Source organism: Bos mutus, unplaced genomic scaffold (assembly GCF_027580195.1).
Source record: "Bos mutus isolate GX-2022 unplaced genomic scaffold, NWIPB_WYAK_1.1 CTG1549, whole genome shotgun sequence".
NCBI lineage: Eukaryota > Metazoa > Chordata > Mammalia > Artiodactyla > Bovidae > Bos > Bos mutus.
In genome coordinates this window covers 1-6,941 of record NW_027219007.1, presented here as the reverse complement: position 1 = coordinate 6,941, position 6,941 = coordinate 1, and the positions used below count along the sequence as shown (strand labels likewise).

At 36.3% G+C, this 6,941-nt stretch overlaps 1 long non-coding RNA gene across 1 annotated transcript; it reads left to right on the top strand.

Annotated features, from left to right (window-relative positions):
* Positions 1–1,207: 1,207 nt before the first annotated feature.
* LOC102282467 (uncharacterized) lies at positions 1,208–2,369 on the top strand. The gene is made up of 2 exons (XR_011463441.1): positions 1,208–1,673; positions 2,109–2,369. It is a non-coding gene; the product is annotated as an uncharacterized lncRNA (long non-coding RNA).
* The last annotated feature ends 4,572 nt before the right edge of the window (positions 2,370–6,941 follow it).

Sequence of the window (6,941 nt, the reverse complement as noted above, 5' to 3'; positions counted from 1 at the left end):
CTTCTCTAGTGGCCCACATTTTGTCAGAATCCTCTGCCATGACCCATCCAATTTGAAGGCCTTATACAGCATGGCTCAGAGTTTCATGGAGTTCTACAAGGCTGTTGTCCATGTGATCAGATTGGTTAGTTTTCTGTGACTGTGGTTTTAATTCTGTCTGCCCTTTGATGGTTGAGGATAACAGGCTTATGGAAGCTTCCTGATGAGAGAGACTGACTCAGGGTAAAACTGGGTCTTGGTCTGATGGAAGGGGTCATGCTCAGTAAATCTTTAGTTCAATTTTCTCTTGATTGGTGGAGTCATGTTCTCTCCCTGTCTTTTGACCTGTGGCCAAACAGTAGTGGAGATAAGGAAGATACTGGTGACCTCCTTCAACAGGTCTTATGCATGCACTGCTGCACTCAATGCCCCCAAACCTGCAGCAGGCCACCGCTAACCCATGCCTCTGCTGAGGACTCCTGGACACTGATGAGCAAGTCTGGGTCAGTCTCTTGTGGGGTCACTGCTTCTTTCTCCTGGGTTCTTTTGTGCACAAGGCTTTGTTTGTGCCCTCTAAGAAACTGTTTCTGCAGTCCTGTGTAGGTTCTGGCAGCTCTGTTGTGGGGTTAATTGCAGCCTCCTCCAAGAGGGCTTATGCAATACCCAGGTCTACTGCACCCAGAGCCCCTGCCCCTGTAGCAGTGCACTGCTCACCCATACTTCTGCAGGAGACACTCAGACACAATTCTGGCTTAGCCTCTGTGGGGTCTCTGGGTCCTGGTGCACACAAAAGAACTTAGTGTAGTATTTCTAGACTAATTCAGTATTGTGAAAACTGTATCTTGCTAGGCTACTCTTTTCCGGGCCTTTTCTTAAAGAGATCAACTGCTTCATGAGACTTTTTTTTTCTTTCTGAACTTGTATTATTTCTGGGTTGCTGTCTCTGTGGCCCACTCAGGGTACATAGAAGGCAAAATGAAAACCCCAAAGACTCTCTTCAGTGTAACTCTTTGAATCCCAAGGTCCCTAAGCAGATTGACTTACTACTTTTTTCACAGTCTCCTGTGTTGGTTTTTATAATATGCTCAGGTCCTTTATTTGGCAGAAGGAATACCTAGCAGATGCTATAAGCACAAATATTTTTACCTCATCTTGTCCAGAAATGGAAGCCAAAGTTTCCTTTCACAGACATTACAACATGTTGTATAAAAAGGTAATTTTTTTTTTTTATCTTAGCTATCCATCTTTCCTGCATATACTCTGAAAGAAAACATGTTTGAACATCAGGACACTGCAAAAGCAGACATATTTGTTAAAGTACTATATGTGCTTCCATGGTGGTAAAATAAGGTCTTAAAATGTGTATTTCTGATTAAGTGATTAAAATTCCTCCTATAAATCATTTCTGTCATCAGAAATCTTAAGTTTTGATATGACATATTTGGCTGCCTTTTTATTTGTTTAAAACTGTAGGAGTTGTCTTTGAATAAATCAAACGCCATTATTTTTTAGACTCTCAAGGAAAATGTGGGCCTCCTCCACCAATAGACAATGGAGACATTACCTCACTCCTGCAATCAGTATATCCTCCAGGATCGATTGTTGAGTACCGGTGTCAGGCCTACTATGAACTTCGGGAAACAAAAACGTAGTATGTCGGAATGGAGAGTGGTCACAACTACCAAAATGCTTAGGTAAATGCTTTAAACTTCTCTTGGATCCTGGGATAACCCTTGTACACAGCATAATGTTTAACTGTTTATAATAGAGTTTTTATGGATTAAATAACAACCAGTTAATGCTTGCACACCAAGGATTAATCTCTGTATATAGAAATAAAGTTAGAAAATTTCATGTTCAAGCAACAAATGGCTCCTTTATGAAAGCTCTTCATATGATAACTGACATTATGAATCTTATAACATTTAATGATTACACTAAACAAAGTATCTCATTCTTATAACATTAATTTTTTAAATATGATGAAACCTACATCATACATTTTCAGTGTATTGGTTTAGAAAAGGTTTGAGGAAGAATTTTTGGACCAAAGTTCTTGAAACCCTGAAATTCTGTTGAAAGTATTTGTATATTACTCAAAGGTTCATGTTTATTTTCTTTAATTTTAGAGGCATGTCTAATTTCAGAAGAAACAATGAGAAAACATCACATACAGTTAAGATGGAAACACGATAAAAAAATTTACTCTAAAACAGAGGATACTATTGAATTTATGTGTCGATATGGTTATCGTGAACTGACACCAAAACATACATTTCGAGCAACTTGTCGGGAAGGAAAGGTGGTGTATCCTCGATGTGGATAAAACATTGACTAAATGCAGTTGTAAAACTGAAATATGTACATATATTCAGATTTTTCCTTATTAATTCAGTTCTGTTTATTTTCTCAAGTATTTTTTAACTCATCTTGAATCATAAATCAGATTTGTGTTAAATATTATGGGGACAATGTAATTGAGAGATGGGTCCAATGAATCACTTCTTAAAAGTACCTCATTAAACTTGGCAAATCAAAATGTTATGTGTCCTGTTCATGAAACATTTACAGCAAGAAATTAGAGTCAATCAATTTCGTGCCTCCTTCCACCCATCAGTTTCCTAAACTTCTTAAAGCTTTCTCCATTGCTTCTGAGGGTTTCTGAAACTCTGTTTTAGAAAACATGGGAAAAAAGTGTGGAAAGAAATGGAAAACAGTCAAAATATTGATAATATAACTTATTAAACATATAAAAGCAAACTATGTCATACTTATTTCAGCAATTAAATATAAGTAATTTATCTTATTTTGATCATCTATCAATAGATGAATAAACCAAAAATGATGAAATACATAATAATTTCTGTTCAATTCAGTCAAACAGTCGTGTCCAACTCTTTGTGACCCCATGCACTGCAGCACTCCAGGCCTCCCTGTCCATCAGCAACTCCCAGAGCTTATTCAAAATCATGTCCATTGAGTCAGTGATACCATCCAACCATCTCATCCTCTGTTGTCCCCTTCTCCTCCCTCCTTCAATCTTTCTTTGCATCAGGTTCTTTTCAAAGGAGTCAGCTCTTCACATCAGGTGGCCAATATATTGGAATTTCAGCTTCAGCATCAGTCCTCCCAATGAACATTCGGGACTGATTTACCTTGGCCTGGACTGGTTGGATCTCATAATATTTTACAAGACGCTTATGAAGTACACATAATTCAAATAAAGAACAATGAGAATCATATTGCATAACTACTATAACATGGCATATATGTGATTAAAAAATTGAACATTAAATACACACAGATAAGACACTCTGCTTTAAACACTGAATAAATTTTTATAGAAAAATATTGGCAAGAAATGTAAGAAACTATTTAGTATAGCTAGAGTTGAATTCACAGATCAGATCAGATCAGTTGCTCAGTCGTGTCCGACTCTTTGGGATCCCATGAATCGTAGCACACCAGGCCTCCCTGTCCATCACCAAATCCCTGAGTTCACTGGGACTCACGTCCATCGAGTCAGTGATGCCATCCAGTCATCTCATCCTCTATCGTCCCTGTCTCCTCTTGCCCCCAATCCCTCGCAGCATCAGAGTCTTTTCCAATGAGTCAACTCTTCGCATGAGGTGGCCAAAGTACTGGAGTTTCAGCTTTAGCATCATTCCTTCCAAAGAAATCCCAGGGCTGATCTCCTTCAGAATGCACTGGTTGGATCTCCCTGCAGTCCAAGGGACTCTCAAGAGTCTTCTCCAACACCACAGTTCAAAAGCATCAATTCTTCAGTGCTCAGCCTTCTTCACAGTCCAACTCTCACATCCATACATGACCAAAGGAAAAACCATAGCCTTGACTAGACGAGCCTTTGTTGAAAAGTAATGTCTCTGCTTTTGATTATGCTATCTAGGTTGGTCATAACTCTCCTTCCAAGGAGTAAGCATCTTTTTTAATTTCATGGGTGCAGTCACCATCTGTAATGATTTTGGAGCCCAGAAAAATAAAGTCTGACACTGTTTCCACTGTTTCCCCATCTATTTCCCATGAAGTAATGGGACCAGATGCCATGATCTTCGTTTTCTGAATGTTGAGCTTTAAGCCAACTTTTTCACTCTCCTCTTTCACTTTAATCAAGAGGCTTTTTAGTTCCTCTTCACTTTCTGCCATAAGGGTGGTGTCATCTGCAATCTGAGGTTATTGATATTTCTCCCGGCAATCTTGATTCCAACTTGTGTTTCTTCCAGTCCAGTGTTTCTCATGATGTACTCTGCATATAAGTTAAATCAACAGGGTGACAATATATAGCCTTGATGGACTCCTTTTCCTATTTGGAACCAGTCTGTTGTTCCATGTCCAGTTCTAACTGTTGCCTCCTGACCTGCATACAAATTTCTCAAGAGGCAGATCAGGTGGTCTGGTATTCCCATCTCTTTCAGAATTTTCCACAGTTTATTGTGATCCACACACTCAAAGGCTTTGGCATACTCAATATTCACAGGTGTAAAAGGTGTTTCACTTCTTTTTACTTACATGAATTCTTGAATTTTTCTGTCTTCAGTGTATATCATCAACACTGAACCTTAAAATATTTTCTAAAAGAAATATCCAACGTGACACAACAGGACCTTTAGAGATCAATTTGCTAATAAACTCCAGGTCTAGTTACATTTTCCTTATTTTGCTGGTACAAAGCATTTTAGAAACATTCACCACCAGTCTGAAAGGTGATTTTTATGTTCATACATTTTAAACAACATATTAAAAAATATAAATCAGTTAACTATAAACATTTTAAATTTCTAAATATCATAAAATTTTTTTTATTAAAATAGATTTAAATAATCAAGCTACAATATTTAAGGTATTATCTTATTACTTTGTACTACATCAATTGACCATCTTAGTCTAAGAAGCATAGCCATCACCTCTGGTGCTAATTGATGTAAATCTGAATTGCTGGTAACAGCTGTTTTTCTCACCCTTAAATGAAATTGTTACAGTTATCTTTGCTGTAAATATTAACATTTTTGTAGATATTATTTCTCCAAATTTTTCAACTAATGGTTGTAGAATTTATTTATGACCAAGGCTACAAACAGTTATTTCACTGTTGTCTAGAAAATGGTGATTTTTAAAGATCAGTTCTATCATTTTTCTGCATTTATTATCATTCTGTGTAAAGATGAGTGTTAATTTACAGACTCTGTTCATAATCAACTTTCACTTATAAAGTTTTAGCAAATCTTTACAATACTTTGTTTTAAAATAATTTGTAGTTGACATATTTCTGGTGTAAAACACAGAGATCCACAATTTTTAAATATTATACTGTATTTAGTGTTATTGTAAAATATTGGTTATGCTTCCTATGTCCTTGGAGATTCTTTATTTTATACATAATATCTCTTAACCAAATACACCTATTGTTCCTCCCTGCTTCCTTCTCCCCACTGGCAACCATTTGCTCATTATCTGTATCTGTGAGTCTGTTGCTGTTTTGTTATATTCATTCATTTTTTAAAATTTAAAAAATATAAATGTATTTATTTTAATTGGAGGCTAATTACTTTACAATATTGTATTGGTTTTGCCATACATCAACATGAATTCACCACGTGTGTACATGTGTTCCCCATCCTAAACCACCCTCCCACCTCCCTCCCCGTACCATCCCTCTAGGTCATCACAGTGCACCAGCCCCAAGCATCCTGTATCCTGCATTGAACCTGGACTGGTGTTTTTTTCATATATGATATTATACATGTTTCAGCACCATCCTCCCAAATCATCACACCCTATCCCTCTCTCACAGAGTCCAAAAGACTGTTCTATCCACCTGTGTCTCTTTTGCTGTCTCACATACAGGGTTACCATTACCATCTTTCTAAAGTCCATATATATGTGTTAGTATACTGTATTGGTGTTTTTCTTTCTGGCTTACTTCACTCTGTATAATTGGCTCCAGTTTCATCCACATCATTAGGAACTCATTCAAATGTGTTCCTTTTAATGGCCTAGTAATACTCTATTGTCTATATGTACCACAGCTTTCTTACCCATTCAACTGCTGATGGGCATGCAGATTGCTTCCATGTCCTGGCTATTGTAAACAGTGCTGCGATGAACACTGGGGTACATGTGTCTTTTTCAATTAATTTTTTTCTAATTCCACATATAAGTGATGATATCATATGGTTCTTGTATTGATATCATATGGTTCTTGTATTTCTCTGTATGACAAATTTCAAAAAGAATAATACCTTCCAAGTCCAATCATGTTGTATAAAATGGCAAAAATTCATTCTTTTTTATAGTGACTTAGTGAATGAAGAGTGAGTCTAAAGAAGTAACCTGGACAGTAAGAACACAAAATATTTTTTCAGTTTCAGTGAAAGGTTATGATTTTCTAAGCTAAAAATGAGATGACTATGTACTGGGCATGGATCATTATGTGCAAATATGAGAATCGTGAACAAGTCTCAGACTTATTTTTTTATTTTAAAACCAAATTTTATTGGAGCATAGTTGATTTATAATGTGTAGTATCAGATGCATTGCAAAGTGACTCAGTTAAAGATATACACTTTTTTTTTTAGGTTCTTTTCCCCTATAGGCTGTAACAGAGTATGGACTAGAGTTTCCTGTCTTATATGGTAGGTCCTTATTAGTCATCTATTTTATATATAGTAGTCTGTACATGTCAAACTTCTGTTTTTTTAAATTAAAGAATTATGAACAGATCCTACACACAGTTAATTCTCTTTGAGAGAAGTGGCCTTATCCACATACTAAGATGCAAATGATAAATTATACAGCCCAAGTCTAATATCAAGAAGGAAATTTAGGTTTACATTAATGCCGTATGAGAAGTCAATCTTTTAAATCCATCAAGGATAATTAAGTCTAAGATCTTTTATTAACTATGAAAATATATTGAATAAAATAAAGTGGTTTCAGAATCACTC